General features: G+C 46.0%; 1 long non-coding RNA gene across 2 annotated transcripts in view; it reads left to right on the top strand.

Moving 5' to 3' along the window:
* Positions 1-17,678, top strand: part of LOC115120880 (uncharacterized) — a 32,205-nt gene extending 14,527 nt beyond the window's left edge. The window contains exon 4 of one of the 2 annotated variants that reach the window (XR_010462829.1): positions 16,844-17,678. This is a non-coding gene — a long non-coding RNA (uncharacterized LOC115120880). Of the gene's footprint in view, positions 1-11,563; positions 14,664-16,843 lie in introns of those variants that run through there. The other variant, XR_010462828.1, reaches the window with a different exon arrangement.
* The last annotated feature ends 785 nt before the right edge of the window (positions 17,679-18,463 follow it).

Below are 18,463 nucleotides of genomic sequence, written 5' to 3'. Positions count from 1 at the left end.
TGATGGAAACACCCCTCTTCCAATGCAATATGAGAACTGATGGAAACACCCCTCTTCCAATGCACTATGAGGACTGATTTAAACACCCCTCTCCTCCTGCACTATGAGGACTGATGGAAACACTCCTCTTCCAATGCACTATGAGGACTGATGGAATCACCCCTCTTCCAATGCACTATGAGGACTAATGGAATCACCCCTCTTCCAATGAACTATGTGGACTGATGAAACACCCCTCTTCCAATGAACTATGAGGACTGATGGAAACACCCCTCTCCTCCTGCACTATGAGGACTGATGGAAACACCCCTCTTCCACTGAACTATGAGGACTGATGGAAACACCCCTCTCCTCCTGCACTATGAGGACTGATGGAAACACCCCTCTTCCAATGCACTATGAGGACTGATGGAAACACCCCTCTTCCACTGAACTATGAGGACTGATGAAACACCCCTCTCCTCCTGCACTATGAGGACTGATGGAAACACCCCCCTCCAGCACTATGAGGACTGATGGAAACACCCCTCTTCCAATGCAATATGAGGACTGATGGAAACACCCCTCTCCTCCTGCACTATGAGGACTGATGGAAACACCCCTCTTCCAATGCAATATGAGGACTGGTGGAAACACCCCTCTCCTCCTGCACTATGAGGACTGATGGAAACACCCCTCTCCTCCTGCACTATGAGGACTGATGGAAACACCCCTCTTCCAATGCACTATGAGGACTGATGGAAACACCCCTCTCCTCCTGCACTATGAGGACTGATGGAAACACCCCTCTCCTCCTGTGAGGACTGATTTAAACACCCCTCTCCTCCTGCATTATGAGGACCGATGGAAACACTCCTCTTCCAATTCACTATGAGGACTGATGGAAACACCCCTCTCCTCCTGCACTATGAGGACTGATGGAAACACCCCTCTTCCAATGCACTATGAGGACTGATGGAAACACCCCTCTTCCACTGAACTATGAGGACTGATGAAACACCCCTCTCCTCCTGCACTATGAGGACTGATGGAAACACCCCCTCCAGCACTATGAGGACTGATGGAAACACCCCTCTTCCAATGCACTATGAGGACTGGTGGAAACACCCCTCTTCCACTGAACTATGAGGACTGATGGAAACACCCCTCTTCCAATGCACTATGAGGACTGATGGAAACACCCCTCTCCTCCTGCACTAAGAGGACTGATGGAAACACCCCTCTTCCAATGCACTATGAGGACTGATGGAAACACCCCTCTCCTCCTGCACTATGAGGACTGATGGAAACACCCCACTCCTCATTTACATTACATTTAAGTCATTTAGCAGACGCTCTTATCCAGAGCGACTTACAAATTGGTGCTTTCACCTTATGACATCCAGTGGAACAGCCACTTTACAATAGTGCATCTAGGTCTTTTAAGGGGGGATGGGGGAGGGGGTGAGAAGGATTACTTTATCCTATCCTAGGTATTCCTTAAAGAGGTGGGGTTTCAGGTGTCTCCGGAAGGTGGTGATTGACTCCGCTGTCCTGGCGTCGTGAGGGAGTTTGTTCCACCATTGGGGGGCCAGAGCAGCGAACAGTTTTGACTGGGCTGCGCGGGAACTGTACTTCCTCAATGGTAGGGAGGCGAGCAGGCCAGAGGTGGATGAACGCAGTGCCCTTGTTTGGGTGTAGGGCCTGATCAGAGCCTGGAGGTACTGAGGTGCCGTTCCCCTCACAGCTCCGTAGGCAAGCACCATGGTCTTGTAGCGGATGCGAGCTTCAACTGGAAGCCAGTGGAGAGAGCGGAGGAGCGGGGTGACGTGAGAGAACTTGGGAAGGTTGAACACCAGACGGGCTGCGGCGTTCTGGATGAGTTGTAGGGGTTTAATGGCACAGGCAGGGAGCCCAGCCAACAGCGAGTTGCAGTAATCCAGACGGGAGATGACAAGTGCCTGGATTAGGACCTGCGCCGCTTCCTGTGTGAGGCAGGGTCGTACTCTGCGGATGTTGTAGAGCATGAACCTACAGGAACGGGCCACCGCCTTGATGTTATTTGAGAACGACAGGGTGTTGTCCAGTATCACGCAAAGGTTCTTAGCGCTCTGGGAGGAGGACACAATGGAGTTGTCAACCGTGATGGCGAGATCATGGAACGGGCAGTCCTTCCCCGGGAGGAAGAGCAGCTCCGTCTTGCTCAGCTTGCCGAGGTGCACTATGAGGACTGATGGAATCACCCCTCTTCCAATGCACTATGAGGACTGATGGAAACACCCCTCTTCCAATGCACTATGAGGACTGATTTAAACACCCCTCTCCTCCTGCATTATGAGGACCGATGGAAACACTCCTCTTCCAATTCACTATGAGGACTGATGGAAACACCCCTCTCCTCCTGCACTATGAGGACTGATGGAAACACCCCTCTCCTCCTGCACTATGAGGACTGATGGAATTACCCCTCTTCCAATGCACTATGAGGACTGATGGAATCACCCCTCTTCCAATGCACTATGAGGACTAATGGAATCACCCCTCTTCCAATGAACTATGTGGACTGATGAAACACCCCTCTTCCAATGCACTGAGGACTGATGGAAACACCCCTCTCCTCCTGCACTATGAGGACTGATGGAAACACCCCTCTTCCAATGCACTATGAGGACTGATGGAAACACCCCTCTCCTCCTGCACTATGAGGACTGATGGAAACACCCCTCTTCCAATGCACTATGAGGACTGATGGAAACACCCCTCTCCTCCTGCACTATGAGGACTGATGGAAACACCCCTCTTCCACTGAACTATGAGGACTGATGGAAACACCCCTCTCCTCCTGCACTATGAGGACTGATGGAAACACCCCTCTTCCAATGCACTATGAGGACTGATGGAAACACCCCTCTTCCACTGAACTATGAGGACTGATGAAACACCCCTCTCCTCCTGCACTATGAGGACTGATGGAAACACCCCTCTTCCAATGCACTATGAGGACTGGTGGAAACACCCCTCTTCCACTGAACTATGAGGACTGGTGGAAACACCCCTCTTCCAATGCACTATGAGGACTGATGGAAACACCCCTCTTCCAATGCAATATGAGGACTGATGGAAACACCCCTCTCCTCCTGCACTGTGAGGACTGATGGAAACACCCCTCTTCCAATGCACTATGAGGACTGATGGAAACACCCCTCTCCTCCTGCACTATGAGGACTGATGGAAACACCCCTCTCCTCCTGCACTATGAGGACTGATGGAAACACCCCTCTTCCAATGCACTATGAGGACTGATGGAAACACCCCTCTTCCAATGCAATATGAGGACTGATGGAAACACCCCTATCCTCCTGCACTGTGAGGACTGATGGAATCACCCCTCTTCCAATGCACTATGAGGACTGATGGAAACACCCCTCTCCTCCTGCACTATGAGGACTGATGGAAACACCCCTCTTCCACTGAACTATGAGGACTGATGGAAACACCCCTCTCCTCCTGCACTATGAGGACTGATGGAAACACCCCTCTTCCAATGCACTATGAGGACTGATGGAAACACCCCTCTCCTCCTGCACTATGAGGACTGATGGAAACACCCCTCTTCCACTGAACTATGAGGACTGATGGAAACACCCCTCTCCTCCTGCACTATGAGGACTGATGGAAACACCCCTCTTCCAATGCACTATGAGGACTGATGGAAACACCCCTCTTCCAATGCAATATGAGGACTGATGGAAACACACCTATCCTCCTGCACTGTGAGGACTGATGGAATCACCCCTCTTCCAATGCACTATGAGGACTGATGGAAACACCCCTCTCCTCCTGCACTATGAGGACTGATGGAAACACCCCTCTTCCAATGCACTATGAGGACTGATGGAAACACCCCTCTTCCACTGAACTATGAGGACTGATGGAAACACCCCTCTTCTCCTGCACTATATGGACTGATGGAAACACCCCTCTGGAAGGCAGGTAACCTAGTGGTTAAGAGCATTGGGTCCGTAACTGAAAGGTTGCTGGTTCAAATCACGAGCTGACTAGGTGGAAAATCTGTTGATGTTCCCTTCAGAAAGGTACTTAACCCTAATTGTGCCTGTAAGTTAACCATCAACCAACACCATCATGTATTTACCAGACACTTTTAACCGAAGCAACGTACGGTTATGCATACATTTAACGTATGGGTGGCCTAGGAAAGAAACCCACAGCCCTGGAGGTGCAACGGCCATGCTCTGCCAGCTGAGCCATACAGGAACAACTATAACCTATCCTCTCAAGGTCACATTTGGACATGTTAGACAAAATGTCAAATAACATTATATGGCTAAACATTATACGTCTAAAAACACTCAGTGGCAGTGTTAAAATACAGCTAGCAACATCACAGTCCATGATATATGGACCTAGTTGTAAATATGATGTAAAGTCTGCTGGTTGAATTGGTGAGCACCATGGAGATGCCATCCCATAGTCTTGCAGTTTGAATAGCTGAGCACCATAGAGGTGCCATCCCATAGTCTTGCAGTTTGAATAGCTGAGCACCATAGAGGTGCCATCCCATAGTCTTGCAGTTTGAATAGCTGAGCACCATAGAGGTGCCATCCCATAGTCTTGCAGTTTGAATAGCTGAGCACCATAGACGTGCCATCCCATAATCTTGCAGTTTGAATAGCTGAGCACCATAGAGGTGCCATCCCATAGTCTTGCAGTTTGAATAGCTGAGCACCATAGAGGTGCCATCCCATAGTCTTGCAGTTTGAATAGCTGAGCACCATAGAGGTGCCATCCCATAGTCTTGCAGTTTGAATAGCTGAGCACCATAGAGGTGCCATCCCATAGTCTTGCAGTTTGAATAGCTGAGCACCATAGAGGTGCCATCCCATAGTCTTGCAGTTTGAATAGCTGAGCACCATAGAGGTGCCATCGCATAGTCTTGCAGTTGAGCATCACATGCTGTATAAGCGCCCTCCCCATAGTGTAACTTGACAGGTACGTATGTACAGATCTGCAATCTTCATTTTATTACTCTGTTGTCGCAGATATTTGTCATATGCAACAGGAAATGCAAATTGTAGTTTAATCAAGGTTTTAACAGTCTTCTTAAGTCAACGTATTATGTGGATTGTCAACTTAAAATTCCCAGGCTTGATTTCCACTCTGATGAAAAATGTATCAACCCCTACAAAAAATGATATAAATGACAATCCACATAAAAATTCAAATTTCCTGTTGCTGAATGATTATTTTCCTGCTTTGAGAAGCAGGATCAAATTAAGACATTGCATATGAATGGCCCACAAGTCTGCAGTTTGCTTTAGACAGTGCTGTACACTCATATCAGGCAGAGCTGACTCATACTTGGTGGTCCTGGGCTGCTGGACACTGTTCAAGTCGGGTCTGCCGCAAGGGACTTGCCTGGATCAGCTGGGGCTTGGTGGGGAGAAAATAAGGGAGAGAAGAAAAGAGGAGGAAAAGCAAGACGAGGAGGGAGAGACGGAGAGAGAGAGAGGGGAAGAGGGAGAGAGGGAGAGGGAGAGAGGGGGAGAGGGATAGGGAGAAAGGGGGAGAGGGATAGGGAGAGAGAGAGGGTTAGGGAGAGAGAGAGAGGGATAGGGAGAGGGGGAGAGGGAGAGAGGGGGAGAGGGATAGGGAGAGAGGGGAGAGGGATAGGGAGAGAGAGGGTTAGGGAGAGAGAGAGAGGGATAGGGAGGGAGGGGGAGAGGGATAGGGAGAGAGAGAGAGGGATAGGGAGAGAGGGGTTAGGGATAGGGAGAGAGGGGGAGAGGGATAGGGAGAGAGGGGGAGAGGAATAGGTAGAGAGAGAGGGGGATAGGGAGAGAGAGAAGGATAGGGAGAGAGGGGAGAGGGATAGGGAGAGAGGGATAGGGAGAGAGGGATAGGGAGAGAGGGGGAGATAGAGGAGGAAGGAGAGAGAGGCAGAGGGAGAGAGAGAGAGAGAGAGAGGGAGGGGGGGAAGAGAGAGAGAGGAGGGATAGAGAGGAGGAGGGCGAGAGCGAATGAGGATAAGAGCGTCTGCTAAATGACTTAAATGTAATAAATGTAAAGGAGAGCTGGAATGGGCTTGGATATTCTAAATTCACACCAGCTGTAATGATGACAGTAGGCAGCTCCTCTAATATCCAGGGCCTCGGCGCGACAGCTGCGTATAAATCTGTGTTCTCAGGTGCATCGTTTGAAGTCAGCTCAGGTTGGAAAGGGAGCCTTGTCCCAGGCCAAGCCCTCTCTCTCCCTCTCCCTCTCCCTCTCTCTCTCTCTCTCTCTCTCTCTCTCTCTCTCATTCGCCCTCCCTCCCTCCCTTTCTCTCTCTCTCCCCCTCTCTCCCTCTCTCTCTCTCCCTTGCTTTTACCTTTCCCTCTGTCTCTCTCCCGTACTCTCTCTCCCTTTCGCTCTCTCTCCCTCTCTCTCTCTCTCTCTCTCTCTCTCTCTCTCATTCGCCCTCCCTCCCTCCCTTTCTCTCTCTCTCCCCCCTCTCTCCCTCTCTCTCTCTCCCTTGCTTTACCTTTCCCTCTGTCTCTCTCCCGTACTCTCTCTCCCTTTCGCTCTCTCTCCCTCTCTCTCCCTTTCTCTCTCTCTCCTTCTCTCTCCCTCTCTCTCTCTCTCTCCCTCTCCCTCTCTCTCTTGCTCCCTCTACCTCATTCTCTGGCACCGCCTTCTTCCCATGAACCTAAGCCCCAGAAACAAAGTGGGGGAAGAAATGATCTCCCTCTGACCTAGCGGGACTGTGCCTTCTTCAGACTTATTTTTCTCTCTCTTGCATTACAAATCCATTGAGTCCAGCACTTTGATATGGCAATGCGGTAGTCTCCGTAAACACAGCAAAGGTTGTTCAAATATATCATCATCACATTAGGATTTGCTATCTGTTTTGTTAGGAAGACGACTTGAGAAAAGCCTCCGTTTGAACTGTTGCATCGACTAAAACAATGTGTTAAATCTATAAATAATAATAAACATGCCTCACAAGGCTGTTCCTGGGTTTTCAGAAGCCAACAATCTGAAACCATTCAAATCTCAGAGGTCTAACTGCCTTGGATTCAGTAGGCCAGGTATTCAAATCAAATCACAATTTATTTGTCACATGCCTGGTAAACAACAGCTGTAGACTAACAGTGAAATGCTTACTTACGGGCCCATCGCAACAATGCAAAGTTAAAATAAAGTAGAGGAACACTGCTTGTGTAGACAGGATGTTTAAGCTTCAGAGCCCTATGAGTTTTTTTTATCTGTGACCCTGAGTTTGATACTCTAACCCTGTGAGTTTGATACTCTAACCCTGAGAGTTTGATACTCTAACCCTGTGAGTTTGATACTCTAACCCTGTGAGTTTGATACTCTAACCCTGTGAGTTTGATACTCTAACCCTGTGAGTTTGATACCATAACCCTGTGAGTTTGATACCATAACCCTGTGAGTTTGATACTCTAACCCTGTGAGTTTGATACTCTAACCCTGTGAGTTTGATATTGTAACCCTGTGAGTTTGATACCATAACCCTGTGGGTTTGATACTCTAACCCTGTGAGTTTGATGCTCTAACCCTGTGAGTTTGATACTCTAACCCTGTGAGTTTGATACCGTAACCCTGTGAGTTTGATACCATAACCCTGTGAGTTTGATACTGTCACCCTGTGAGTTCGATACCATAACCCTGTGAGTTTGATACTATAACCCTGTGAGTTTCATACCATAACCCTGTGAGTTTGATACCGTAACCCTGTGAGTTTGACACTGTAACCCTGTGAGTTTGTTACTGTAACCCTGTGAGTTTGTTACTGTAACCCTGTTAGTTTGATACTGTAACCCTGTGAGTTTGATACTGTAACCCTGTGAGTTTGATACTGTAACCCTGTGAGTTTGACACTGTAACCCTGTGAGTTTGATACCGTAACCCTGTGAGTTTGATACTGTAACCCTGTGAGTTTGATACTGTAACCCTGTGAGTTTGTTACTGTAACCCTGTTAGTTTGATACTGTAACCCTGTGAGTTTGATACTGTAACCCTGTGAGTTTGATACTGTAACCCTGTGAGTCGAGTTGCAGACATTTCAAGGGGCAGGCAACAGGCAGGTTGAGGAAAGGCAGAAGTTAATTAACCAGGTCAGAGTCTGAAAGGTACAGTGGGGCAGGCAGGCTCGAGGTCAGGCAGGCAGACAGGCTCAGTGTCAGGGTAGGCTGAATGGTGAGGCAGGTGGGGTCAGGTCAGGGAGGTGGGGTCAGGTCAGGCGGGCGTGGTCAGGTCAGGTCAGGCAGGCGTGGTCGGGTCAGGCGGGGATCAGGTCAGGCGGGCGGGGTCAGGTCAGGCAGAACAGGTTGGAACCCGGGAGGGCAGGCTTGACATGACAAGACGAACTGGCAACAGACAAACAGAGAACACAAGTATAAATACACTGGGATTAATGAGGAAAATGGGCGACACCTGGAGGGGGGTGGGGACAATCACAAAAACAGGTGAAACATATCAGGGTGGAGTGGAGACAAGCACAAAGACAGGTGAAACAGATCAGGGTGTGACACCCATTTTGACAGCCAGCTCAATGTGAGTGCCTGTAGTTGTTTGACTGTAACAACTTCAAGTGTATCCAAGTGTAGAAATAGGCAATCAGCGATTCTAAGGTGGAGAGCTGGAAGCAGTAAAGCATTTTGGCTGAACATATTGATTGGATTTAGCTTTTCATTTCAAGCCAAATCTCAATGTTGCTGTATCCTTAACTTCTTCAGGGTGATCTTGTGATATATCAATAAGTTATTGTTAATCAAATGTGAATCAATCACACCAACTGGAGACTAGTATGCCTTTTTGCTTCCTAAAGCTATCCATTAAACATTAAAGCTCAATGCTGTCATAAGTTGAAATAATACTCACTGACTATCTCTTACATAGGCACCAGTTTAGCTCAAATCCCCTTTTTTTCTGCATGTTTTATAAACTTGAAATGCGTTTACCAAAATGTCTAGTTATTATATCAGCTGTCAGATTCTTACTTTTGATAACACGAGTCATCTGACGACATCTTATTTTGATAACACCAAAGGTCATTTGGATTAAGCCTTGGTGGCTGAGGTGTGTTCTGACGCCCCTGCACTGCCCATCCTGTGACGTCCACAGAAACAAGGAGTCCACCCAAACAGGATGACACGTATCTAACTGGTGGCTATTCACCTCTGACCTGGTTCAAAGTGGAGAGGAGTTCAGTTTAAGGTGGCTCCTCTAATGCATGTACCTTACGCTCCTAGAGGAAATGGTACTATTGTAGGAGGCTTACATTGTGTTGTGCTCATGCTGTGTTCAGTTACTTCTCATACATGAAGAGGTAGTTCAATTAGCCTTCATACATTATAGTTTAACGTGACCAACACAAACTATTCCGGTCAATAGAATTTAGGAATGTTCCTTCCTCAATGCTGCGGTAATGTACAGCTTTTATGAAGCACTGTTCTATACAGTGAAGGCCAGTGAGACAGTGCTCCTCCTAGAGACCAGTAACCACTTCCTGCCACTAGCCAGTCAGAGCCGCCGATGCCGCCCTGCTCTAGGGATCCCGTCCAGGATGCTTGAGGTGTCATGGTCCTACAGCCTCCGTAACGGCCGCCCCGCGGGCTCCCACGCTCAACCCCGACATACTTTCCTCACCGCCAAGCTAGGATTACACAGGCACAGCCCTTGTCGAGTACCAAGAGTACATCTTGCCAGCCTGGTGCCTTAAATTCCTGGGTGGTTTTTACATTCCTCTATGGTCGAAGAAAAACACCCGTCCACTTCTTAAAAGAAATAACAGCTTACAGGGGTTACGAGCCACTTTATATTCTCCTATACTATTAGAAAAAAGGCCAATCTCCATGTTACTGGTGGATTTATGTTGCACTGTCTCCAGACAGATTAGCAGAGCCCTTTGATTGGGTGTGTTGCGTTATGAATGATGTGTCACTGAGATGGCACAGCACTACTAGTGTAATAATTAGCCCAACCCAAGGGAGACAGACTCTGTAGCACTAACCACATGTCGTAACTGACCATGGGCCGTAACTAGTCCACGGTCAAAACTTGTCTACGGGCCATTAAGAGGGGGCAGCTTGGGATTGAGGCTAGAAAAAAAGGACTCCTGTTAATAAATTCTTCCAAATTGTAAAGAAAAGTTGGCTGTGGGGAGAGCTATTTAATACGAGCAATATCCAAAGCAAACAGAACCACTCCCTCTACTAACATCGAGATAGGCAGCCATTACCCCCTGTGCCTAACCTGGCTTCAAGAACAACCCTCAACTCAATACATAAAATACATATACCACGATATTTCCCCCAAAAATACTGTACAGTGTGTTACAATTCATACCTTTCACAGTAATATAGATTCACATGGACATTATATTGCAGTTGAATGTAAAAGATAAGGCGCCATTTTCTGGAGTGACATGATGAGGGAGGACTCTAATGAAAAGAGAGGCTCAAATGATGATCGGAGCAATGCTACTGCAATCCAGAGAGGTTCATTACAGATAAGTAGCTGTCAGTGCCATTTATGATGAGGGAGGACCATGGTTCAACCCTACAGAGTGCTGTGGAGGCTACTGTAGACCATGGTTCAACCCTACAGAGTGCTGTTGAGGCTACTGTAGACCATGGTTCAACCCTACAGAGTGCTGTTGAGGCTACTGTAGACCATGGTTCAACCCTACAGAGTGCTGTGGAGGCTACTGTAGACCATGGTTCAACCCTACAGAGTGCTGTTGAGGCTACTGTAGACCATGGTGCTACCCTACAGAGTGCTGTTGAGGCTACTGTAGACCATGGTGCTACCCTACACAGTGCTGTGGAGGCTACTGTAGACCATGGTTCAACCCTACAGAGTGCTGTGGTGGCTACTGTAGACCATGGTGCTACCCTACAGAGTGCTGTTGAGGCTACTGTAGACCATGGTGCTACCCTACAGAGTGATGTGGAGGCTACTGTAGACCATGGTTCAACCCTACAGAGTGCTGTGGAGGCTACTGTAGACCATGGTGCTACCCTACAGACTGCTGTGGAGGCTACTGTAGACCATGGTTCAACCCTACAGAGTGCTGTGGAGGCTACTGTAGACCATGGTGCTACCCTACAGAGTGCTGTGGAGGCTACTGTAGACCATGGTGCTACCTTACATAGTGCTGTTGAAGTTACTGTAGACCTTCATTGCAAAACAGTGTGTTTTAATCAATTATTTGGTGACTTGAATGTATTTTGTATAGGTTAATCTAAAAAACTTTTTCAATGTATTTCCTGGAGGATGGTCCTCCCTATCCTCTTCTGAGGAGCCTCCACTGTTACAGATAGTTCCCAGAGTTCATTACCGACATGGCCATGAAGTTTATGAGGTTCCATTCTAAATGAATGGAACATCCACAACAAACCAAGGACGATGGCTCCTGACACAGCATACTGCACATTACTCATCCATTAAGAATAACTCAACTAAAAAGAAAGGAGAGCCTGAGAGCCCAACTTCTAATACAACCGTTCAGTCATGGTTCCATTGCATTGACTCATTGCATTTTTGTGCATATTTTCAGATCAAGAGTTGACAACGGTACTGGTACTGTCACGTCAGTATGATACAGCGAGGACAGTGCTGATCTTTCTTGACGCCAAGGCTGCCCGACCATCCGCGGATGTGGAGACCTTCAGATGACATGACAGGCGCTTAGCACGGCCTGCCTGCCAAATCCTGCATCAGTCAGAGATCTGACTAGGAGCACAACACCCACACGAGTTGTCCTCATCCACACATCCAATTACTCAAACTGAGATGGCACAGCACCATCATCAATGTGTTGAATGAAAGTGATATGAAATCAGCAATTTGCCCAAATGTTGATCTCTTTCTTTCTCACAACAGGCAGGGGCATGAGAAGTTGAAAATGTTTAAGCTGCAAAGCTCCTACCACACCATGTCAGATTGAAGATAATTCAGAACAAGTAAAGACCAACTGTTGAAGAGCCTGCAGCTATAAAGTGTGTTGCCAGTGCATGTAACTGAATGCAGATAGTCTGTCAGATGCTCATTTCCCTCATCGTCAATTCAAGTCAAGAGAGTATTGCAAGAGCTAATGCTTCATTCCTGTCAAGCCCTCTTATTAAATCAGCAGCTCACACATTTTACATTGACATTTTAGTCATTTAGCAGACACTCTTATCCAGAGTGACTTACAGTGGCAATTAGGGTTAAGTGTCTTGCTCAAGAGCTCATCGGCAGATTTTTAAGAAATTTGGCTCAGAGATTCCAGCCAGTAACCTTTCGTTTACCGTCCCAGTGCTGAGACGAGTCTTATTCAAGTTCATCAACTCTTTTAGTGCCTTCAGGCGCAATTATGAGAAACAAAACTGGTGCTGAGAGAAGAGACACACTTGAGTTAGGCTACTACAGGATACTTCTTACGTAATTGACCCTAAGCCCCGCCCCCCCTTGGTTACTGTTGCAACCTCGGACAACAATTTCCCGGGAAACCCGATTCCACCTTCGAAATCCCTTCACAATGATCTCAAACAATGTTTCTAATACACAATGAAATTAAACACAGACGACCCCTCGGGGAACTCTCGGGTATGTTGTGGTGAACGGTCATTACAATTGCTTCACAGGAACCTGGTAAAATGATGTTTATAGTGTAGCTAGCCACTGTGAATGGCTCGGAATCATCACTGTCAGCATGGAGTCAAAGCTACTAACCACTCTTGGAGTTAAGGATTACTCTCAGAACACATACTGTTGTCAACAGCTTATGGGGTTTGTAATAAGAACATGGCTAACAGCTAGCTAACAGACATTTCTAGAAAACAAGTTATATTCATTAAGGCTAGCTGCATAGTGTTAGCAACATTTGGTGGTTAATGAGACTAAGAGCTAGCTAACCAGCTGAGCTAGCAAACAATGTAACAAAAATATAATTACAGATTCAAAATATATTCCATCAACAGGCTCTGCCTTTCAGGGATTACATTAGCAGGTACCCCAGGTGTACTGTTCAATTATTTAAAGCTACAATATGTAACTTTTTGGGCATAGAAAAGTGAGATATAGGTCTTTCATTCCCGTTGAAAGCAGGTTTAAGAAGGGGTAGATGTGTGCTATTTCTATGCTTCCCATTATTAAGTTTTGTTTGTGCATCTTTTACTTTGGGTTTTGTACACCAGCTTCAAACAGCTGAATATACAATATTTTGGGTTGTAGAAATTATATTATACAGTGGTTTAGATGGTACAATGATTCTCTACACAATAACTGCTTGTTTTGGCACATAAAATAAATTTAGGCCAACTATTAGAATTTTAGCAACCAGGAAATGGCCGACGAATTTCTGCATAGTGCATCTTTAACAATTTAAACAATGTATATATATATTTTAAAAAATGACCACTGCCCTCATTGGCTTTCATGTGTTTCACACATGAGCTTGTCCAAGGTGTCGGACTCAACCACAGTTTCTAGCCATTGGAGCGCTACGATTGATTCCTCAAAATTCTGGGGAGGAGTTTGGCAAAGGATACATTTTACAGAGAATATGCGATCAAAGTTTTCATTGATGGGATTATTGTTGAAGATAGCATAAAATAGAAAAGCTTTGCAAAATGTTTTACCACAGAATGTTTTACTGAAGCATGATAGAAATGATTATTTTCTGAAAAGAGTAAAATTCTTTGCCACTAATCTCAAATAATCAAATAATCCCACAAATCAAATAATTTTAAAAATAAGCATAGCAAACTGTATTGCATGTGTGAAGAACTAACATAGAATCACACATATCCATAAGTCACGTCGAGGTTGGATCAGCCTTTTGCAAGCTCGACACACACACACACACACACACACACACACACACACACACACACACACACACACACACACACACACACACACACACACACACACACACACACACACACACACAAACAAATACATACACACACACACACACACACACACACAAGCACACACACACACACACACACACACACACACACACACACACACAACCAAATACACACAGACATACACTAATTCATTTGGGAGAAACCACAGCAAATAAACCGCAGCAAAGACTTGACATAATGTTATAAGCAGCCTCAGAAAACACTCCTACTACTCAGAGGGGGCAACTGTGCACTCCGTTCAAGAGGAACTGCATGTTTTACCAGGCATTTATGGGTCCAAGTGAGAATCCTTGTGGGACGTGGGGGTGGAAGGTGCGGGCCACTGGAGTGGCAGTCTGCCTAGGTTAGGTGTGTTTTAAATAGCGAGACAGCGAAGTTACAAGTCTGGTACTGGCGAGGAAGTTGCGTTACACGGCATTAAAAAGCCTTGCCAATCATTACTGTATCAAAAAGGCATTGGACTTTTCAACCCTTGTTTCTCTTATTTTTATACCAGTAGCCAACATCTTCAATAACTTCCACAAGTTTTTAAGATGCTCCTATTTCATGGTAGGCTGAAGGATGTTTACGATTCCTTTTCGTGTATTTAAAATACAGCACTTGGGCTAATCAAGAGGTTATTATATTTCCCCCATCATTGTCATTTATACATTGTAGTCCCTTGTGCTGTCTGTCTGTCTGTCTGTCTGTCTGTCTGTCTGTCTGTCTGTCTGTCTGTCTGTCTGTCTGTCTGTCTGTCTGTCTGTCTGTCTGTCTGTCTGTCTGTCTGTCTGTCTGTCTGTCTCTCTGTCTCTCTCTCTCTCTCTCTCTCTCTCTCTCTCTCTCTCTCTCTCTCTCTCCTCTCTCTCTCTCTCTCTCTCTCTCTCTCTCTCTCTCTCTCTCTCTCTCTGCTGTGCGTTTCTGTTAGAACATGTCTATTTATCTTGATATCATGTGTGAACAGACTTCTGGCAGCCCTGTGTTGGGACTTGTAGCACACCGGTCCCACAGAGATGCTTCCAGCATTACGTCATTTGTCAGAACAAAGGCACAGTGGGGATGGGATGGGTGGGGGTTGTGAGGAGGGGATGGGTGGGGTTGTGAGGAGGGGATTGGTTGTGAAAAGGGGATGGATTGGGTTGTGCGGAGGGGGTGGGTGGGGTTGTGAAGAGGTGATAGGTGGGGTTGTGTGGAGGGGATGGGTGGGGTTGTGAGGAGGTGATTAGGTGGGGTTGTGAGGAGGTGACAGGTGGGGTTGTGCGGAGGGGATGGGTGGGGTTGTGAGGAGGTGATAGGTGGGGTTGTGAGGAGGGGATCGGTGGGGTTGTGAGGAGGTGATAGGTGGGGTTGTGAGAAGGTGATAGGTGCTGCTGAGAACGGAGGGAGAAGTCATCATTGGAAGGAAGGAAGGAAGGAAGGAAGGAGAAGGAAGGAAGGAAGGAAGGAAGGAAGGAAGGAAGGGAAGGAAGGAAGGAAGGAAGGAAGGAAGGAAGGAAGGAAGGAAGGAAGGAAGGAAGGAAGGAAGGAAGGAAGGAAGGAAGGAAGGAAGGAAGGAAGGAAGGAAGGAAGGAAGGAAGGAAGGAAGGAAGGAAGGAAGGAAGGAAGGAAGGAAGGAAGGAAGGAAGGAATAGCCGTGGGAGGATATACAAACTTAAGGTAGGTTTAAGCTAGGCTGCTGATAAGAGAATAGAATCACTCTCATTAAAAAGCTTAATTTTTTTCATGTGCTTAAGTTCTCTTTCATGTGAGAAGTGCCTTAGTTGGCTCTACAAGCAACATTCCGAGGAGATTTTTGAACAGATTTAATAGGGACGTTCACAGCGTCTGATTTTTAATGGGCCTATATAGACTGATTTGGTACTTTAGTTCAATACTTTAGTTATCACACGATTCTAATAACTTTGTTTGAAAATGTTTGGCAATGCAGATTATTATCTCAACTTCATCACTTTGCAATTATTCAAGTATGTAGTAGTATATTGCAGTATGTCATCTTAAAATAGTAGGTCACACTTTATTCTGATCGTCCGGATCGTCCATCTCTAGATGCTCTACAGATGGTCATGCTGTCAATCATTTTATAAATGCTTACGTTCCTAATTCTAAATTGCTTACGTTAGCAATATGACCATATAAATACAACTTTTAAATTGTTCCCAAAATGTGACAAAATGTTAAATGACGACCAGAAATATCACAAATGAATGTCCAAAACCGCAGTATATTGTCCCTCACACATCTTGAGAATACTCACTATAGAAATGACACACCCGTTTAATCTCTTAGATCTCTGTTTAGAAGTCATTATAAGGACATGGCATCTTTTTGGATCTGTTGGAAATATAAACTAGATCTTTATCTTGCGGCTAATATAGGTATGACATCTGAAGAGAAATTGATTGCACAGGATCTTTACATTTAGAACTATAATAAGAACTCACAAACTTGAATCACTCAAGGTCTTGTTTGAATTAGAGGCAAAGCGTTAACTCTGTACTAACATATTGTCACGTTCGTCGTAGGGAGGAGACCAAGGCGCAGCGTGAATTGAATACATTATATATTTAATGAAGACGGACACTAAACAAACTACAAAACGAACGTGAAGCTATACTACAAATGTGCAGACACAGGCAACTAGACATAGACAGTACAAAAACACATACATCACCCATGTCACACCCTGACCTGACCAAAACAATAAAGAAAACAAAGAATACTCAGGTCAGGGTGTGACACAAATATCAAGTTTTAATTCAAATATGAAGTTACCTGAAGCCTGTTTCCTGGGACCGTACTATTTTTAACATAGTATGATGGACTGTGTTGATCCATTTTCAGAAACATTGACACTGAAATGAGTAAAAATCCATCTTGGTGGGCACATGTTGGCACCAATACTGACATGTTTATTTGTTCTCTCTTCACTTTGATTGCAGTTTGCAGAAGTTATGGGTTGGTGTCTTCACGTTCACATGTGGAATTACAGATTCACATGTAGGATTTAAATCATGTTATTCTCCACACATGGCGGCTCTCAACACCCGACAACAGAAATATTTGGCCACTACTATCCGAGAGATTGTCTGAGAGGATATTACCTCTGCCATCCACATGCAACTAAACTGATAAATTAATCTATTGAACTGCTAATTTCGAAAGTGGAAACCCACTCATAAAAAGTGGAAAGTTTGGAGACAATGACCAATGTGACAGAAGGTAAATTCCATGACCTGGAAAATAGCGCGAACTAAGCTAGAAGAGGAATTCAATATTCGAATATATCCCTCAAAAATCTTTCCTGTAAATTCAATGTGCGGATCACAGGACTTGAAACTGCTGTGGAAGCGGGCAACCCAACTTCATTCATGAGTAATCATTCTATGAACTGTTTGGGCAGGAGAATCTGGGTCCCATGCCGCTGACAATCCATAGTTTTGAAGTCAAATGGCAAATTGTTCGCCTCACAGCGGAATCGGGGGGCTCTGACCTATGCGGAGAAGAGGATCAGCATATACCCAGATCTGAACTGCTAAAACAGAGGGCAACATACAACGAGGTGAGATCCCAGCAGCTAAACCTGAGATGCTGCTTCATCTGAACTGCTAAAACAGAGGGCAACCTACAACGAGGTGAGATCCCAGCAGCTAAACCTGAGATGCTGCTTCATCTGAACTGCTAAAACAGAGGGCAACCTACAACGAGGTGAGATCCCAGCAGCTAAACCTGAGATGCTGCTTCATCTGAACTGCTAAAACAGAGGGCAACCTACAACGAGGTACAACGAGGTGAGATCCCAGCAGCTAAACCTGAGATGCTGCTTCATCTGAACTGCTAAAACAGAGGGCAACCTAAAACAGAGGGCAACCTACAACGAGGTGAGATCCCAGCAGCTAAACCTGAGATGCTGCTTCCTCTGAACTGCTAAAACAGAGGGCAACCTACAACGAGGTGAGATCCCAGCAGCTAAACCTGAGATGCTGCTTCATCTGAACTGCTAAAACAGAGGGCAACCTACAACGAGGTGAGATCCCAGCAGCTAAACCTGAGATGCTGCTTCCTCTGAACTGCTAAAACAGAGGGCAACCTACAACGAGGTGAGATCCCAGCAGCTAAACCTGAGATGCTGCTTCATCTGAACTGCTAAAACAGAGGGCAACCTACAACGAGGTGAGATCCCAGCAGCTAAACCTGAGATGCTGCTTCCTCTGAACTGCTAAAACAGAGGGCAACCTACAATGAGGTGAGATCCCAGAAGCTAAACCTGAGATGCTGCTTCACCCACCTGGAAAAACTCATCTTGATCTTCCAGAATATAACACACACATTTTCCACTGCTAAGGACCTGAAAGGTGTGGTATATCACGAAGCTGATTAACTAGCATGATCCTTACGCAGGTGCACCTTGTGCTGCGGACAATAAAAGGCCACTCTAAAATGTCCAGTTTTGTCACACAACACAATGCCACAGATGTCTCAAGTTTTAGGGGGTGTGCAGTTGGCATGCTGACTGCAGGAATGTCCACCAGAGCTGTTGCAAGAGAATTTGATGTTAATTT

The sequence above is a fragment of the Oncorhynchus nerka genome, linkage group LG3 (genome assembly GCF_034236695.1).
Source record: "Oncorhynchus nerka isolate Pitt River linkage group LG3, Oner_Uvic_2.0, whole genome shotgun sequence".
Classification (NCBI taxonomy): Eukaryota; Metazoa; Chordata; class Actinopteri; order Salmoniformes; family Salmonidae; genus Oncorhynchus; species Oncorhynchus nerka.
This window is presented reverse-complemented; position numbering and strand designations above follow the sequence as displayed.